This window comes from Eptatretus burgeri, chromosome 7 (genome assembly GCF_056783735.1).
Source record: "Eptatretus burgeri isolate ZD-2024b chromosome 7, Ebu_testis_v1, whole genome shotgun sequence".
Taxonomy (NCBI): Eukaryota; Metazoa; Chordata; class Myxini; order Myxiniformes; family Myxinidae; genus Eptatretus; species Eptatretus burgeri.
Window position 1 is genome coordinate 43,199,688 of NC_140967.1, and position 19,686 is coordinate 43,219,373.

The 19,686-nt window shown below is 47.8% G+C and overlaps 1 protein-coding gene across 10 annotated transcripts in view; it reads left to right on the forward strand.

Moving 5' to 3' along the window:
• The window catches only part of LOC147023121 (protein dispatched homolog 1-like), a 122,366-nt gene that overhangs the window by 2,105 nt on the left and 100,575 nt on the right, over positions 1 to 19,686 (forward strand). For 5 of the 10 annotated variants that reach the window (XM_085888217.1, XM_085888223.1, XM_085888224.1 and 2 more), the window contains exon 2: positions 17,163 to 17,288. The gene's annotated coding sequence lies outside the window, so the exon portion shown is untranslated. Of the gene's footprint in view, positions 1 to 3,187; positions 3,248 to 5,656; positions 6,227 to 8,264; positions 8,368 to 12,237; positions 12,328 to 17,162; positions 17,289 to 19,686 lie in introns of those variants that run through there. The other 5 variants (XM_085888218.1, XM_085888225.1, XM_085888219.1 and 2 more) reach the window with 3 other exon arrangements.

Consider the following 19,686-nt stretch of genomic DNA (forward strand, 5'->3'; position numbering starts at 1 on the left):
TAATTCAGTCTTTTGGTCAAACTTTCAGAAAGCTTCTTTCACTGAGAAATGTCAATATTGTCCCATTCATGTTTGACAGCTTCCCAAAGTTGATCAGAATTTGGAAATTTCCTTCCAATAAGTTTGTGCTGAATATAGGCCCAAAATTTTCTACGGGGTTCAAATCGGGACTCTGACCAGGACAGAACAAAAGTTTCAGGGACTTTTTTTTTTTCTCCATCCACAGTTTGAAATGCACTTGAAGGGTGGAATTAATCATTATTGTGTTAATACGTTAAGCCATATTTTGTGGATGTTGGCTTTTGCATTATGGACAGGAGCATTATCACGTTGAAAAATGACTTCTTTGCTTTTCTCTCCAGGAAATAACTTTTGGAGGCCAGCAAGTAATCCTTTCTCTAATATTTTCTGGTTTTTCTTGGCAGTAATCGACTGTTCACACTTTATCAGCTCACCATCCAACACCACCAGACCGAAATGCACCTTTGACCATAATTCCACCTCCTCCATGCTTCACAGTTGTTGAAATGCATGCAGGGTTGAATCTCTCACCAGATCTGTGAAGGCAATGTCTGGGGCATCACTGCAATCTTGATTCATCACTCCACAGAACTCTCTGAAACCAGTCTGAATCGCAATTCCCATATTCGGCCAAACAGTTCAAATTGTCCTGAATATTTTTCTTAGATAATAGAGGCTTCTTCGCACATCTTCTTGAAGCAAAACCAGCATCAGTCAACCTTCTTGTGATGGTCCTTCTGGAAATGGTATTGTTTTCAACAGTTCTGAACTCCTCTTTCCGCAGGCTTGCCTTTCTTTCCTGTGGAACTAAGAATTTAATTTGCCTGTCATATTACTTTGTAGTGGCTCTGGGCCTGCCAGATCCCTTCTTCTTTGCAGTAGAACCAGTTTTCTGGAACTGTAGACATTCTCTTTATGGTAGGCAGAAAAAAGGGATTTTCTCCGTCAGGAGCTTGTAGATTTCAAAATATGTCTTGCCTGCTTGACGAAAACGAGCAATTCAATTTTTAATATCAACATAAGCATGGAACTTCTATCCTTGGAGTCGTACAACTGTACAAGTCAAAATTAGAGCAATTTGGGCACCACATATGCACTGAACAGTCAAACATGACAACACCCTAACAATGCATTGCACATCTTTAAAAGTATACAGTACGTCTAACAGTAAAAAAAATAATTTTTTTGTAATGAGTTTCACTTGTTAATGAAGTTGTGTCCGATATTCTGAAGTCATGTCATATATTGGCCGGGACTGAGCTGCTCTCAGATAACTTGGAGTCCAAGGCATCTCTAAAAAGACCACGGTCGCAGTTTAGGCCCAAGTCACATTTACCACAGCGGCCGTGGGGTCTCCAAAATCTACGGCCACTAGCAATTATACGGCGCCCGCAGTATTTCCACGGTCACACAATGTAGCAGTCACATATGTTTTTATTTTTTGGGGATAAAATAAAATAAAATATAAAATAAAATAAAAGCCGCATGGCGTATTTAGAAATTGTGGAGACCGAAAACGTGGGGTTGCCGTACGGTCTTTGATTTGATGTCGCACGGTGACCTTAAGGGGCGCCCTGCGGCGGCCATAGAATTTTCAAGGCAGACGCAAGGTAGCCTCAAGGTGCACGCAAGGCGACCGCGGGGGGGGGGGGGGGGGGGTAAGGCGAACGTGCGGCCAGACGGACGGTAACGAGTGGGTTCATTTTATTTTTTTATTTTATTTTTTTCCCAGTTTTTTTCGGCTTGTCGAATTGCTACGGCGAGCGTAGAAATGAAAAAAAGTTATAACTGCGTTATAATTCCACAGCGACCCCTACAGCCTATAAAAGCCAAACAGCGTAGGACCACCCTGAGGCCACCGCAGAAACTCTGCGGCCGCCGCATGTTTCTGTCAATTCAGAGGGCGTATGGCCGTCATATCCTCGCCGTAGAGCAAATGTGACTTCGGCCTTACAACACCACGTTTACCACGACACCACGACAGAGGCCGTCGCCTCTGGCCGGGTCTTTGTGCCCAGGGTCGGTTTGCCGTGCCTGTGAGATGACTGAAGCAGATCGGGAACCAAGCCTGCGGCTGCACAACATATGTTAATTGGCCAAGGAAACTAGTGTTATGAGTTGCACTCCCTATCGTCAGAGCCTGATCAACTCTCGGGCAATGGCCCGCAGGCATGCTGTGTCGCGATCAAAGACAGGATAAGTCGAGACGGTCTCAAGCTTGTATTTGCAGTGGCAGGCAAGCAAGTTTTTACAACGCATGTAACATTCCCATTATATCTACGCGACATACCACCCTCAGAATTCTAACAACAATCACTTAACACTGCCACACAAAATTGATGTAGATACTCAAATATGAGAAGTGTGTGATGAAGAGGTAGAGGTGTGAAAGAAGTAGCTGGGGTGGTGTTGCGGCCCTGACACACCCGAGTTTCCGCCCAATGATCTGGCCCGATGGTCCGAGCATTAACCTCCTCACACTCCCCCTCCACTCTGCTTGCACTCCCTCAAAAACTTCAATGGTCCTGTTGACTGCACGTGAAGGTGCTCCGTTTATGCTCCCATGATCTGAGTGCTTGATGGTACGGTTGGCTGCACACGATGGCGCTCCATTTGTGCTCTCAGGGTTGGAGCGCCCTATGGTACGGATGGCTGCACACATTGGTATAGTATGAGGTAGTCTGTGATTGGAGAATGGCTGGAGGCGAGTTGAGTCTCGGTATGGACAGACAGCCAGGTAAGGCTACTGAGTTGAAGCGAGGCGTCTGGCGTGAGGTGAAAAGATGCTTGGGCATACGAGGATGGGAAAGACGCAAAACATAACTGAGAGGTGCTGAAGGAATGGGCGGGGTAAAGCGAAGCAAAGAGAAAAACACAACAATTGAGGAAATACCACAAACGAGAGAAGAAAGCGAACCACGCATATGCACGGCTAATCAATCGACATAGACCCCATGTGGTTAAGTGGTTATACTGCATGATGTTGAAGCATATGCACAGAGCCAGTGAAATGAAAGTCGATACTCCAAAACTCCATGTCCAGGTGAGGTGAAGGGGGAGATGAGCCCAAGCTCACAGGCCCCGCTAATAAAAGCGAACCCCTGAAATTCCATGTCGTGTTGGATATTTATAGCCGTTTGTGTTTCCTCCCTTCTTGCCTTGGAAGGTGAAGGGGGAGGAAGCGCGAGGTGAGGTGAGGTTAACGGGGGAGGCAGCACGAGGGAAGGTGAGTGGGGAGGGAAAGGCTGCATGAGGGGAGGTGAGCGGGGAGGGAAAGGCAGCGCGAGGGGAGGTGAGCGGGGAGGGAAAGGCAGCGCGAGGGGAGGTGAGCGGGAATGGGAAGGCAGCGCGAGGGGAGGTGAGCGGGGACGGGAAGGCAGCGCGAGGGGAGGTGAGCGGGGACGGGAAGGCAGCGCGAGGGGAGGTGAGCGGGGACGGGAAGGCAGCGCGAGGGAAGGTGGGAGGCGAGCGGGGACGTGAAGGCAGCGCGAGGGGAGGTGGGAGGCGAGCGGGGACGGGAAGGCAGCGCGAGGGGAGGTGGGAGGCGAGCGGGGACGGGAAGGCAGCGCGAGGGGAGGTGGGAGGCGAGCGGGGACGTGAAGGCAGCGCGAGGGGAGGTGGGAGGCGAGCGGGGACGGGACGGCAGCGCGAGGGGAGGTGGGAGGCGAGCGGGGACGGGAAGGCAGCGCGAGGGGAGGTGGGAGGCGAGCGGGGACGGGAAGGCAGCGCGAGGGGAGGTGGGAGGCGCAGCGGGGACGGGAAGGCAGCGCGAGGGGAGGTGGGAGGCGCAGCGGGGACGGGAAGGCAGCGCGAGGGGAGGTGGGAGGCGCAGCGGGGACGGGAAGGCAGCGCGAGGGGAGGTGGGAGGCGAGCGGGGACGGGAAGGCAGCGCGAGGGGAGGTGGGAGGCGAGCGGGGACGGGAAGGCAGCGCGAGGGGAGGTGGGAGGCGAGCGGGGCCGGGAAGGCAGCGCGAGGGGAGGTGGGAGGCGCAGCGGGGACGGGAAGGCAGCGCGAGGGGAGGTGGGAGGCGCAGCGGGGACGGGAAGGCAGCGCGAGGGGAGGTGGGAGGCGAGCGGGGACGGGAAGGCAGCGCGAGGGGAGGTGGGAGGCGGCAGCGGGGACGGAAGGCAGCGCGAGGGGAGGTGGGAGGCGCAGCGGGGACGGAAGGCAGCGCGAGGGGAGGTGGGAGGCGAGCGGGGACGGGAAGGCAGCGCGAGGGGAGGTGGGAGGCGCAGCGGGGACGGGAAGGCAGCGCGAGGGGAGGTGGGAGGCGCAGCGGGGACGGGAAGGCAGCGCGAGGGGAGGTGGGAGGCGCAGCGGGGACGGGAAGGCAGCGCGAGGGGAGGTGGGAGGCGCAGCGGGGACGGGAAGGCAGCGCGAGGGGAGGTGGGAGGCGCAGCGGGGACGGGAAGGCAGCGCGAGGGGAGGTGGGAGGCGAGCGGGGACGGGAAGGCAGCGCGAGGGGAGGTGGGAGGCGCAGCGGGGACGGGAAGGCAGCGCGAGGGGAGGTGGGAGGCGCAGCGGGGACGGGAAGGCAGCGCGAGGGGGAGGTGGGAGGCGAGCGGGGACGGGAAGGCAGCGCGAGGGGAGGTGGGAGGCGAGCGGGGACGGAAGGCAGCGCGAGGGGAGGTGGGAGGCGAGCGGGGACGGGAAGGCAGCGCGAGGGGAGGTGGGAGGCGGCGACGGAAGGCAGCGCGAGGAGGGAGGTGGAGGCGCGAGCGGGGACGGGAAGGCAGCGCGAGGCGGGAAGGGCGAGGCGCGGGACGGAAGGCAGCGCGAGGGGAGGTGGGAGGCAGGCGGGAAGGCAGCGGTGGGAGGCGAGCGGGGACGGAAGGCAGCGCGAGGGGAGGTGAGCGGGGACGGGAAGGCAGGGCGAGGGGAGGTGAGCGGGGACGGGAAGGGAGCGCGAGGGAAGGTGGGAGGCGAGCGGGGACGGGAAGGCAGCGCGAGGGGAGGTGGGAGGCGAGCGGGGACGGGAAGGCAGCGCGAGGGGAGGTGGGAGGCGAGCGGGGACGGGAAGGCAGCGCGAGGGGAGGTGGGAGGCGAGCGGGGACGGGAAGGCAGCGCGAGGGGAGGTGGGAGGCGAGCGGGGACGGGAAGGCAGCGCGAGTGGAGGTGGGAGGCGAGCGGCAGCGCGAGGGGAGGGGAAGGGCAGCGCGAGGGGAGGGGAAGGGCAGCGGGAGGGGAGGGGGTGGGGAGGGGGAGGGGAAAGGCAGCGCGAGGGGAGGGGGAGGTGAGCGGGGAGGGGAAGGGCAGCGCGAGGGGAGGGGGAGGTGAGCGGGGAAGGGAAGGGCAGCGCGAGGGGAGAGGAGGTGAGCGGGGAGGGAAGGGCAGCAAGAGGTTAGGGGAGGTGAGGGGGGAGGGGAGGGCAGCTCGAGGGGAGGGAAGGGCAGCGCGAGTGGAAGGGAGGGGAGAGGTGAGGGGTCGGGCAGCGTGAGTTGAGGGGAGGGGAGGTGAGCGGGGAGGGAAAGGTAGTGTAAGGGGAGGGAAAGGCAGCGTGAGGGTTGGTGAAGAGGGTTGAATATTGGCTGCTGTGAATATACTTAAAAACTGCGAGGTTTTATGAATTAACCTCTTTGTTTTGATCCACAAAAATGTGATCCACACATTTTATTTTATTTTTGATCCACAAAGGTGCTACAATCGAACCATGAGAATCTCCTGGAAGTTGCTTGCAATTTGATGAACATTTGGTGATCGAGCATGCTTCAGACATACTCAACTGTGGACCTTGCTGCCTGTTAATTTTTCATGTTCATCAATTTTTTTTTTCATATTCTTAAAATGTCGTCTTTGTGCAGTCGCTTTTTCTGTGTTTTGACCTTGCTCTTCTCTCTCTTCAAGTGTTTTTTGTTTTTCAATGAAAAGTGCTAGCTGAAGATTTATTGATTTTGTTTGTTTCCATTTGGAAGTCGAAGGAGTACTTTGGAGTCTTTGGCCAAGAGGGTGGCGTTTCTTGTGTGGTGTACGTGGGAACGGGTGGGGTTTTTTTTTCTTCTGCCGAACGAGCTAAAGGGCAGCTGTCGCCATGACTATGTAGGTGCCCCAGAGATGAAATGTTGACACAGAGGGAGCAATCTTTGTCAGGAGCTTTAGCTGCGCCACACAGTGTGAGGTCAGGCATCTTCAGTTGGCTGTGGCAAGAGGATTGGAATGTTCGTCTCATTTTCCAAAGTTCAAGCGCTGTGCTTGCTGATGTTCCAGGTTTGTACTTGTCACTTATTTGATTCAATCCTACTGTCTTCAGTTCACCTGATCTCTCAATTATGTCGGATCCCATCCACTGTAGTTTCTTTGTACAATATCATCCTGTCTCTCAAATATTTGTCATATGTGCATTCATTTTAAATTGTTCAACAAGATATTCCAGTCACCATGGTGTTCATCAACTCGAGTTTCATAAGAATATATCTGGGTTTGTTGGGCAGTCATGTTGAGTTTTTCTTGAGTGTTCATTGGAATAAATAATATTTTTAAAAGCCTGCAGGCATGAGGGGTCACACCCAAAAGTATGTTTGCAATAGAATGCATTTTGATATATTTCATTTTAATACATGTTTTTTTTTTGGTTTGTATATGTAGTTAAGGCTCATGGAAGAGCAAGAACACAGAATGGATCAGGAAGCAACATAACAAAATGAATAGCAGGAGAAGGGGGAACCAAACAGCACGGCAGAGGGAGAAAATAGACACACAGACAATCAAGGGATGTTGGGAACGATGAGGGGTAGGCCTGTTTTGTCAGTCACATCTCTCGCTTGCTAAAATGAAAAAAAATTAATCTTGGATTCTATTTTCAAATACCAGTTTTGTTTCTGTGAATTCGTCCATCTGTACTCGTGTCCTTGCCCAAGATGTAATACATTTCCTCGGTCTTATACGAGCCTGAGATCACTGTTCCAAATTGATAACATTTCCTGTGCAATAATTGCCTTTGCTAACTTGCTCAAATTCCAATTTTTAGTCCAGTCATTGTCACACATAAAATAGTTTGTAAACATGTAATTCGAAGTGACATAACTTCCTCTATTCCAAAATAGCCAGGTTTCGTGCATGCGTGCGTGCATGCGTGCATGCATGCACGTGCGCAGACAAGATGACCGCTATTTTTTTTTCCCTTGCCTCCTTATGAATGGGGCACTTTTGTATGAAATTCCTGTCATTACTGTCTCTAACCACACCATCGCCACATTGTTAAAACAACCTTCCAGTGTGAACTGAATGCTTAAGAATTTCTCGCAGTAAAGCATCCTGTAAATAAAGATCATGACAAGATACCTTTGTCCTTGCACTATCGTAGAATATCATGTTTTTTGGCGGAGAGGAGGCGGGGTTTCTTTGCCTTTGCAAACCTTCTTCGTCCCGCATTTTAATTATGTTTGTACAGTTTTCGATGTCATGCAGGTGAGAATTTTCCCACTCGGTTGAGTGCTTCCTTTCAAGTTGAATCAAGGCATTTGTGCATTTTCTGTCATCCCTAAGATTTAAAATTTATCACATAATTTAGATAGATGTGGCACCTCTTCCAAATAAATGCATTGATCAGCTGGATGTCATTCCTGTCATTGGGGTTTCCATCCCATTCCGTGACTCCTCAACTCCTCAATAGGAATGTATCCTCACCAAAATGCTTGCCTTATCGATCAAAATGGAGTGTTGTACGAACTTGCATCTATATATTTATCGACGTCATATTTCATGTTCAAGCACTGTAAATGCAGTTTAAAATGCACTTGAAGGGTGGAATTAATCATTATTGTGTTAATACGTTAAGCCATATTTTGTGGATGTATTGTTGCGAATTTGGAAGCTTACTCCACACAACAGCCAGGTCCTATAGATCAGTTATATCGGTAAGTATGTGTTTCTAGTTAGGGTCCCGTCCTCTGCTTAATGGGTGATTAATTGTACGTGAGCTGTGAATTATTACTTATGAAATCTAAAGATTTCGTAAGTATATTGATGACTTCCATCCTGTGTGTTTGTGTGTTTGTGTGTTTGTGTGTGTGTTTGTGTGTGTGTGTGTTTGTGTGTGTGTGTGTGTGTGTGTGTGTGTGTGTGTGTGTGTGTGTGTGTGTGTGTGTGTGTGTGTGTGTGTGTGTGTGTGTGTGTGTGTGTGTGTGTGTGTGTGTGTGTGTGTGTGTGTGTTTGTTGGCATGATAACTCGAGAGCAGAAGAAGCTACCAATGTCAAATTACACCACGTGATTCAGGAGGGTGATGGCTAGCGCTGATTACATTTTGGTCAAAGGTCAAGGTCACAGTGAGGTCAAACATCCAAAACCTGATAACTCGAGAAAAGTTACCACAGATATTGTTGACGGAGCATGAGTTTGGAAGATCGAGGTAAGTTCAGCAGAATTTGTGTGCCAATTCGTCGAGTTACGGCTGTTTTAAAAATTTCAGTGTTATAAAATAATATTAAATAATTCGGTAAATTGCTGTGGAGAAATGGAGTATTTTTGCTTCGTCGACGTTACGAGTTCGTTTTAACTTCGATTTTAATTTTGTCTTCGGTTTTTGCGATCGCTTTGGACGCTTAACACTCGGTTGTTGAAATTCTGGTAAAAATCGGATGTTTTGGAGACGTTTTAAGATTGTAGAAAAATATTTCACCCGCCGCATCACGGCTCGTCACGTGGTGCATCGCGCTCGCCCTGGCGTCCTTTCGAGTTGGGGGGGGGGCGTCGAGTGTGACCTTTCCGTTACGTTAATCCGCGGTAACTCGAGAACGGAAGAAGTTGATGGTTTGGTACAGAATCATCGTAGAAACTTCTGGTTTGCGTCGCTACCTTCTCCAGAGACAGCTTTTATTAGACAAGGTCAGAGGTCAAGTCAACGATTTCGTAAGTACCAGTCTTTGACAGCTTGTTTTATAGTTGGGATTTTTACATTACCAACAACAACGACGACGACAATGCCCATCTTCGCTTATTCACCATCGGCCTTTCCCACGCGTATGCGTGTCAAGCACAGCTGTGGGTGGAGTCCAATGTGCCAGGCGGTGTTTCTTTGGACATTGGCGTCTTGGATTTTGCTCCAAATACGGGCATGGCACCCCTCTCAGCCAATTGGAGGGGTGCGAGCAAGTCTGCTGCCTCTTGGTCAATGGGGAGCCAACGCAACTTGTTGCTGCACGACTTCCTGGTCGAGGGGTGGAGACATGAGCACTCCCCAACCAATCTCGGATGGCCGCGAGATCATCTGACATGCCTGTCCAATGAGGGAAATGAGACGAGATGGATCCCTCCCACTTGTCAAGACAAAGATATAATAGTGTGGGGGGGTGACCCAGTGGGAGAGTCGGAGGGTTCGTTGGTTGAGGCTAAGAGAGTCTTCCCGCCGTGAATCGCCTGCCTGCGAGCCGGAGGAGCGTGCCAGCGCCCGAGGCTACCCTCCGTACCTGGTGCTTGGAGCGGCATCATGTTGCGGGTTCGAGTCCCCCCCCCCCCCGAGTCCGATCGTCAAGAACCGCACGAAGCGGGAAGGTCCAAGCCAGTCTCTTACCTCCAGCTCACCTTCTCTCCGAGCTGGGGGTATCTATAAAGGCCGCGGCCACCATTTCTTTTTGGGGGGTGTGTGTCTGTGTGTGGGCCCATCTGTGACGTAGAATTGTTGAAGTGCTTTCCTTTGCCTGTACATTGCATTCCTTTTATTCGGTTAACTCTGCCTTCTTATGTGCTTCCCTGCCCCATTGTAAATAAATATCCCTTTTGTTCAATGTTCCAGTTTGTTTCTGTCTTTCTTTCATTGGCTTAGCACAGTGTGTGTTGAGAAATAGCGAGGCAGCAAATTGTTCATTTGGACCGACAGGCCTTGGTAACCTCCGCTCAGGTTACACACGGTTTGGGCACGGTAACGGCTCGTCCCGCTCGAGGTCTGTCGAGGGTGTGAATTCCCCGGTGGCTTTGTCGCGTGGGTAATAAGGTATTGTTGCGAATTCGCGCCTGCCGGCGTGCGAGCGGCCACGTAACTCGAATCGCGGCACGTCGCCCACCGGACGGACAATTCTGTCGTGACCCTCTCCGACTAACGCTGGGAGCTAGTCACGGGTGGGCCTTTCGGCCTCACCACGATCGTGCCAATCCGCCCCCCGCATGGGATAGGGTTGTTCGCCAAATTCGACCTACCTAAGTACCCACGCGGAGGGTAGACCGGGCGATCGCACCTCGCCGCAGGTCGACTCCGGACACTGGCCACTTAAGCGACCCGTTCCGTACTATTGGGATAACCGAGCGGTGTTATCGTCGGCCTCGACGGTTCCGATTAATTATCGGGCGTATTAAGCCAACTACCAACCCTTTACGTGAAGCAAGATGGAGATTCAATTAAAGAAAAGACGAAGCAAAACGGGAAAAACAGTTCAACATAATGCACATTTATTCCGCGGCACACGGAGAGCACACATATACAATTACAACAATTATGCACCAAAAGCAGATGTAACAAAAGAAACACAACAATGCAGATCTACCGACTACGCGAGCACACGGCAACACTTACACAGTTTTACTTTACAGACGGCGCCGACAACACATTTACTCAAAAGCAAAAGAAAAGGGCCACCCTCAAAGACAAGGGGGCAGACGGGGCCTGTGGGCTGCGAGACCGGGTGGATCCCACCCGTGTCTTGTGATGAGCCGCAAATGTGGCGGCGCCCCGACTCCGCGCTCCTTCGCGGGTTTCGTTGGCACTGCTTGGAGTGGTGTGGGAACGGGGCCCCTTTTTCGCACTATCTCAGCGCGGGGGGGGAAAAAGAGGGGAATTGTTGATGCTCTGGGGAAAGAGGATAGCTGCTTGCTTGGGTCCCGCGACGAGCGACTCCACTGCGACCTCGTCGCCGACCGCCGTCTTCCTTGCCTCGGACCCGAGCTATCCGGTCCCCTCCCCAATTCTCCTCAGCCGACTGCAGCAAATCACCTCGACCGCGCTCCAGGCTCCAGGCTTCCTCTCTCTGCAGCTCCCCGACAGACTTCGACCTCCGACAGACTGACTCTCCTCCAGACCTGACTTGACTGCCCCGACTTTTTCTCCAACTCTGACTGCCTCCAACTCCCTCCGACCCAAAACTGACTAAATTCGCCCCGCACTCGGCGCTTTATAGTCCGGCAGGAGAACCCATATGCAAATTTCTGGATCAGAACGAGCTCGGGGGTGGAGCCACGCTCGCCCATTGGACGGAGAAAAAGGGGCGTGAGTCTCCCCTGATCCTCGAATTTGCATATATCGATTCTACTCTGACGCGCCTGGAGGCGATGCCAAACCGCCCCGCACTTGCTGATTGGACGGATTAGAAGTGGGCGTGTATCATTCCTCATCCGACTTCTCCTTGGAAAGGCCGCTATTTGCACCCGCGGCTCGGCGCGCGTCCCGCACGAGGCCAGGACAGCCTGACGCTCGGTGCCCACAAGCGGTGCGGGAATGGCCGCAGAAGGAGAGGCGAAGGTGGTGGAGGGTTTAAAGTGCTGGTCCATGGCCATGGCAACGTTTGGAATGGCGGTGATGCGATGTTTGCGGGAGCGAGTTGTGAAGGTAAAGGTCGTGGCTGTTGGCGTTGTTGTTGTTGTGAAGCGGAGTTGCGGTCGGTGGTTGTTGTGTGATGGCGGTTGAGACGTGGTTGGTTCAAAATAAAGATAGAACAGAAAAACGGCTATCTTAAAGGGTCGCAGCCCGAATGAATCACATTTATTCTCTCTAAACAACGGGTTTGGGGCTAACTGCACATGTACTTAGAGATATCTCACCTTCAGGACCTGAATGGTGGTTTGCGAATTTCCTCAACCGTAACAGTATATTGTATTTTGGCAATTAACCCTACCCCACGCGGTCGAATTATTGGTGATTCATGGTCCTGTAAGGTACCCGTGCCTTTCGGACTTATCCGAGGGTCACGACCTAATTTCCGGTGTGTTCAGTGGAGCCGACTCTACTGCTCCCTCTAGAGGTCGTGCTCACCACCGATCCCAGCCCCGCAACAGTATCTCCTCCGAAACTGCCAGACGGATTGTCACCACTTTCAGCATGTGGGTGCTCTGGTCTAATGCACAGCATAGGCTATGTGAGATCGTGCCAGACGGACAAGTTTGGGAATTTTTGGCGATTTTTTTTTTTTTTTTTTTTTTTGTACATTTCTTTTCATGGCGGCGTGTGACGTCACCGCTAAGTGGAGTAATGACGTCATCGGTCATTTGCTGACATTACGTCTGTCGTCGACAGACCGTCACCGCTGAGAGGCATAATGCCACTCCTAGAAAACGGCGTCTGCAATGCAAAACCCTCTTCTTCATGTGCTGACTACCTCAGAAGGTGCATTTGACATAAAAAATGTAACAAGAAACGTATATAAAATTCTATGAATCACATTGTGAACACTGGATATATTGACGTCCCAATGAACCCTCACTTTAGAAACTGCGCGGATCGTGGGTTTGGCTAGTTTGAACATTATGACGAGTGGCCTGCAGGTGAACCCACTAAATAGAAGGTTGACATGAAAGACTATGGTTTACAGTATTTTATGTCTTGCTGTCAAGGAGTGAGATTTTCTTGTTGCCACAGCAGATTGATTGAGTGGGCTGTGAATTTTTCCAGTTACAAGCTTAGCAAGCCAGTCATCCTTTAGATTGGAGGATTTTAGGCCGCCGCGTCAGCTCGATCAGCTTGGTGAAGGGGATACAATCCTTTGGTAATGAATAAAAATCTGTTAACTTGACCGATCTTCATTGGTGGATAATCATTTGGTGAAGCATATTTGCTTGTACAGTGCATCTTATTTTTAGCCCCCAACCATCAACTCGACTGGGGCTTCAATTTTGGGTGCTGTCGGTCTATCCGTTTGTGCATCCATCGACCATCTCCATTAACAACACATACACGTCAACTCCACTCTACAATGTTGGATGCATTTCTTTCATATTCGGCACATGTATGCAATAATATCTGGACATGAGACTTATTAAAATATTTGGGATCGGAACCGAAAGGCATGGGTCAAACTTTTATTTTCTGAATTTTGGAATCTTGGAGTGTCTCCCATTTTTATTTTTTTATTTTTTAATGGGAGAGAACAGTACAGGATTGCATCTGCTTTTGCGGTGGCATTATTTACTTATTTGTATGCACTTTACTGTCTTCACTATTGATGGACCACTGTGAATTATTTATACTGGAAGAGCCGGGAGGGAGGGGGGCGGGGGAGTTGCGTTGTTATCCTTATTCAACCGTGCAATTCAAAACACCTCACTGTACACTGGAAGATGTGGGGACGACAATATTGTCCTTGTTGTAAAGGGCGAGTGGGACTTGTAATACCCTCTCCCACCTGGAGCGGTGCTACATGATTCACATATACATAGAGAATTTGCATCACCCACCCCCACAAAACCATTGGCAAAGATAAGAATATCCCAATACACAATTGCAGTCATGCTGATAATATGTGGCAAGTCTGGATGTAATCAGGCCAGAACTGCAGGAGTCGCAGCGCACCAAACACACTAGTCCACCAAACACACTAGTCCGTGAATTATCGTAAGGATAAGCTCACACGACCATTTTCACTATCAATGCATACACCTCTGAATTATTTATTTATTTCCAGACACTTAACCATTTCCACTATTCACACAAAACTTTAAATAATGTATTTATCCTCGAAACACAGCCTGGGAGTGCAGGGGGGCAATGTATTTTGTGCCATGTCGAGTTAAACCCTTCCTGTCTCCAGCAGAGGTCAGTAAAGCATTTACACTATGCCACGTGTACAAGTAAAAATCGTAATCCCATCGCCCGGGGTTTTTTTTCTTCTGCCCAAGACCTTACCCTGAGTACCCCGATCATGTGTGCAAAATTTGGTGGAGATTGGGCCAACCACGTTTATTTTTATTTTTAATTGTTTTTTCTGATGTACACATCCACGTTTTGGTGTTAAGTATTCATACGTCATTTTGTTTGCCTTATTTTATACAGTAGGATACACTTTACCATCACATCACTGCTACTGATGTACCATTTTAAAAAGTAATTGACTTGTACACCCTTTTATACCATCTTGCATGCTGCAACCAACAGAACCACCTTTGGTTTCTTTCTTTATAGTGTGTACAGAAAGTCTACACCCCCTTTCAAAAAGTTCACCTTTTGTTGCCTTGTAGCCTGGAATGAAATTGCTTAAAATCAGACTTCTATTCCCACCTTTATTTACACCGTAATTTACAACTTCCAAGTGAAAAACAAATTCTTCAAATTTCAGAAAATTAAATAAAACTACAAAACAAGAATATCTTGGTTGGATAAGTGTCCATCCCCCTGAGTTAATACTTGGTGAAAGCACCTTTGACAGCAATTACAGCTGTGAGTCTGTTGGGATTGGTCTCTTCCAACTTTGCACACTTTGATTGGACAATATTTTCCCATTCTTTTGTCCAAAACTGTTCAAGCTCAGTCATGTTGCGTGGGGAGTGTTGATGGACAGCAATCTTAAAATCGTGCCACAGATTTTCATTTGGATTTTGGTCGGGGCTCTGACTGGGCCACTCAAGGATATTTATCTTTTTGTTCCTTCGCCACTCCAGTGTAGCTTTGGCTGTGTGCTTCGGGTCATTGTCGTGCTGAAAAGTGAACTTCCGTCCCAATTTCAGCTTTCTTGCAAAGGGCAGCAGGTTTTCCTCTCGGATTTTTCTGCATTTTTGCTCCATCCATATTCCCTTCTATCTTAACAAGTGCCCCAGTCTCTGCTGATAAGAAACGTCTCTACAATTTGATGCTGCCATCACCATGCTTCGCAGTAGGGATGGTGTATTTGGGTGGGTGATGTACTCTGTTGGGTTTGTGCCAAGCATAACGTTTTGCATTTTGGCCAAAAAGTTCCATCTTCGTTTTGTCTGAACACAAAACTTTTTACCACATGGCTTTGGAATCTCCAGAGTGGTTTTTTGCATACTTAAGATGGGATGCAAGGTAGGCTTTTTTGAGTAATGGCTTCCTTCTTGCCATGCTACTGTCTGGACAGACCAGACTTGTGGAGTACTTGGGATATTGTTGTCACATGCACACAGTGACCAGTTTTTACCATAAAGGCCTGCAGTTCTTTCACAGTTGCCATTGGCCTCTTGGTGGCCTCTCTGATCAGTCTCCTCCTTGCTTGATCATCCAGTTTGAAGGGGTGGCCTAATCTCGGCAGGGTCTTGGTGGTACCATACACTTTCCACTTCTCAATGATTATCTTGACGATGCTCCAAGGAATATTCAAGACCTTTGAATTATTTTTATACCCATCCCATGATCTGTGCCTTTCCACAACTTTATCCTGTAGGTCTTTTGAAAACACCTTTGTTCTCATGGTTGTCTTTGCTGTGAAATGCACAACCCAGCAGAGGAAACGTACTGGACAGCTGATTTTATGCTGAAATAATCAAAATCATGACAATTTAACACAGGCGAAGGCCAATTAACTTGGTGTGTGATTTTGAAGGTGATTGGTTACACCTGAGCTAATTAACAATTGCTATTACTAGTAGCACCCGCTCCCTCCGGGGGCCGTCAAGGGGGTCATGTTGTTATATTTATGCCTATTTTACTCCAAGGGGTCCCAGGATTACACACTCAAAAAATGGTTGCGATTGGTTCAGCCGTTTTTGCGGTACCTGGGAACAGACACATGCAGACACATGCAGACACATGCAGACACATGCAGACACATGCAGACACATGCAGACACATGCAGACACATGCAGACACATGCAGACACATGCAGACACATGCAGACACATGCAGACACATGCAGACACATGCAGACACATGCAGACACATGCAGACACATGCAGACACATGCAGACACATGCAGACACATGCAGACACATGCAGACACATGCAGACACATGCAGACACATGCAGACACATGCAGACACATGCAGACACATGCAGACACATGCAGACACATGCAGACACACGCTAAGATAAGGGGGGGGGGGAGTGGACACTTATCTAACCAAGATATTCTCATTTCGTATTTTTAATTAATTTTCTGAAATTTGTAGAATTTGTTTTTCATTTGGAAGATTTGGGTTAGGATGTGTAAATAAAGGTGGAAAAAAAAATCAGATTTAATGTAATTTAATTCCAGGCTATAAGGCAACAAAAGGTGAAAAGTTTCCAAGACCAAACATATTGTGGGAGCAGGTGGGGTGGGTGTGAGGTTATCGATCCAGATGCTGGTTGTCCTCAACTTGTTTGGCTGCGCCTTTGAAAATGACTTTTTTGTTGTTTTTTGAAGAGGTTTCAGGATTCTTTGTTGCATTTTTAAGTGAAATGTTTAATTCTGCATCTGATCACTGATTAATACAATATTCAGTTAATTGCTTGTATTTTGATTTTTCCTTAATTTTATTTTTTTTTTGCCATTTCTCAGCTACAAAATATTAATTTTTCTGTTAATTACTACATAAATAGACATGAAAGGAATGTGCTCAATCTTTTATTACAAAAAGCTCTAAATACTGCATCCAAAAATATGTTTTATTTATTTAAAGTTTTGCTTGGAGGTTGGGGGAGGGTTAAATCGCGTGTATAAATAACAGTTTATAAATGCGTGTTGTTGTTAGATGGTGTTAATTGTATATAATCTTACCTGTTATCTCATATTTCTACATAAAACAAGGGAAGAGACATTCACCCCTGTCATGAGTTTTTATAATGCTTAGAATAACATCTTTGTCATTATCCATTTTGTGTGAAATGATTATTAAATTGTACAACTGAGATTGATTGTAGCAATCAAACAGCTTTTCTGACCATACTCGATGAAATGAATACAAAATGAGGATTGAAATCAGCTTTATTCCTGTGACAAGTACTGATGAGCCTTTTGTGAGTTTATCTTCCATCATATGAATCATTCATTCCATTTCTTGTCTGTGGTGACTCGATTGTAGAGGCTTTTGATGTTTGATATTGTCAGATTTTAAATTGCTGTAGCTGACAAGTGCAGGCAATTCTGTCTGTCGTGGAGGAAAAAATAAAGGCAATTAACTTTGTTGCTCTTGGTATTTTTATTAAAATGTTTGATTGGGACGTTGAAATATTTGATGCAGCATCATGGTGAAACAAGTACTTGTAATGTTTTGCTTGTCTTCATATTGCAGGTCTGGCATTTAACTCCAGAAGATTGTTGGTGTTTGAACATCGTACCCAGTATATTTGCACAGCTGAGATGTCACTTTGGCGGAGTCATTTCTCGTTCATGATGAAATAGCATCACCCTTCACAAGGTAGGATGCTGTCAGCCTCGCCAAAGTGCACACAAAGTTAATTTTACCTTGGAAGCATTCGTTTTGTACTATGCGCAAGATTGGAGAGTTACTTCAAACCTCCTTGCACTGGATTGGTTGGTGAAACAAACAAATGTGGTGAAATTGCAGCATTCCAACTAGTAGGTTTCAAGTATTGAAAATGCTCTTGTCATGTTAAACAAACAAATGAATGAAATGTTGAATAATATGGAATGTTTCCAGTGTTGGTGCAAAACCATTTTATCATTATTTCTTTTTTCGAATGATACGTATATGAAAATCCTGAAGCTTGTATCTATTCTTTTTTCCAATTGATGCTGGGAAGACTTTTTTTGTTTGGAAAGGAAACATTTATTTATTTCCTTTTTAAATGTACAGTCGACAGTAACAACTCTGACTTGAATAAGATCTGGAGTTCAATTTAGAGTAGTAATTTTTTTAGTCCACATCTTATTGGTGTATCTTAACTCCACTTGCATACTCCACACCCTTCCCCACTTTTTTTTCCTCTGGTAAAGCAAGGGTATGTAAATTGACAATGGGGTTGTGGCACACAGAGACACAAACCGACACAGACAAGTGTCATGATAGGATGGGGGCAGGGTGATGTGAGATAGCAGTTTAAAGCCATGGAGGAAAGAGTGGGAAAGACGTGTCGCTGAAATGCGGTTTCATAGATGGGAGCAGCAAAGAACAATAGGGATGAGGTGTGCAGTCAGCCTGTATTATAGAAGTTTAACCAGAATGGAGTTAATGGAAGTACATTGGCATATTGTCATGGCTGGGGAGGGTCGGCAGACTGAGAGCAGAAGGAGCGAAATTGGAGAAGAGGCAGTTTAAAAAAGACAACAAAAGAAAAACAAAAATCAACAGGGATCACCAACCAGTCTGAGAAGTGAAAGTACCCGACCTTGTTCTTTGGCTTTGGTACAGATTTCAATAATATTGAGCTTTATATTCCACAGAATCCAAAAGATGGATGTTTTCCTGGGGTGCCAGCACGTACGAGTGTGAAATACTCTGAACAATGGACGATAGGCCTTGTGTACTGAGAAGTTCTAATTTTTCAAGAAATGTTTGAAGGACAGGCAAGCTTTGTGATGTGATTGTATCAGGAGCGATTGTGGTTGATGGTAAGGCCAAGGAGTTTGAGAGACAGAACCTTTTCCAGTTCCTGATAATGGAAGTAGATAGCTGGGTAATTTTGTTTGTGTTCTTTTGGGGAATCCTTCTATGTGTGGATAATGCCAGAGGTAAAAGATAACCCTGAATATGCGACTGTCAAAATGACAATCTGCCCCCAGAATGCTTGGTGGCAATGTGCAGAAACCTTTGGAAGCGGTGGGTTTCCGGACAGCATAAAGTACAGTACATTGTGTGTGCAAGAACGGGATTCATAACTCTCATAGCTCACCTAAAATAAATCACAAGGATTCTAAAAGAAGCTGAAAATACTTGGAAAAGTACCTGAGAGAGATGGCTGTGCCTCGGGAGAACTTATCTTCACAAATGGGCAGCTACCCGCCGTGCTACAAACTCAACCATTTGGGCCGGTGCAAGACCCGAGTGGACGGGTGTGTACTGCACAAACCACCGACAGATTGCGACCAGTGAATGGACTTTGAGCCTTGTCAGAGTGCCTCCTGTGAACATGGCAGGCTTGGTGATTTATTTAATGGATGTCTGTAATTGTAAAGATGATGCTGTGTGTCATTACCAAGTGATGGTAAATAACTCTTCATCAAAGGACAGCTTCACAACATGAAAATACACAAAACTTATGCCAGCTATGCTGTGTTTGAGACTGGGGAGTAACTGCTGAAATCTGTCTGTCCAGGTTCTTCCTGACATCTTTGTTCTTTGTTTCCTTCACTTTCTCATTTTTCTTTTCTCACAATTCTCTTTTCCTTCTTATTGTTTTTTTTCTTGTTTTTTTCTTCTTCTTTCATCTCTTTTGCTATCTATTCCTCTTTCGTTATATATCTCTCAGGAGAAGTGAATTCTTGCAGAAATTTTTCTTTAAGGCTCATTTGGCTGGCTGTGCCTGGATGGGTTTGAGGGATGTGGAGTACTGGCTGAAACCCGAATCCTGTCCAGGTTCCTCCTGATGACTCCATCATTGCTCTTTACTTCTTTGTGTTCCTTCTTGGTCTTCCATTTGATTACATGGGAGCAGGATGTGTCATGTCGACCTCCCTGAGAAAGACACTATCTGGTTTGGGTGCTTCTGAACACCGATGGGAAGGAAATATCTGGGGCTTGTGAATGCACAAGGTAAGTTTAAAATGATTATCCAGTAATCTCTCAAATATCACAGGTTTAAACCAATCGCGGGCAACCTATTGTGTTCCGATTTCATGATCATGGCTTTTCATTT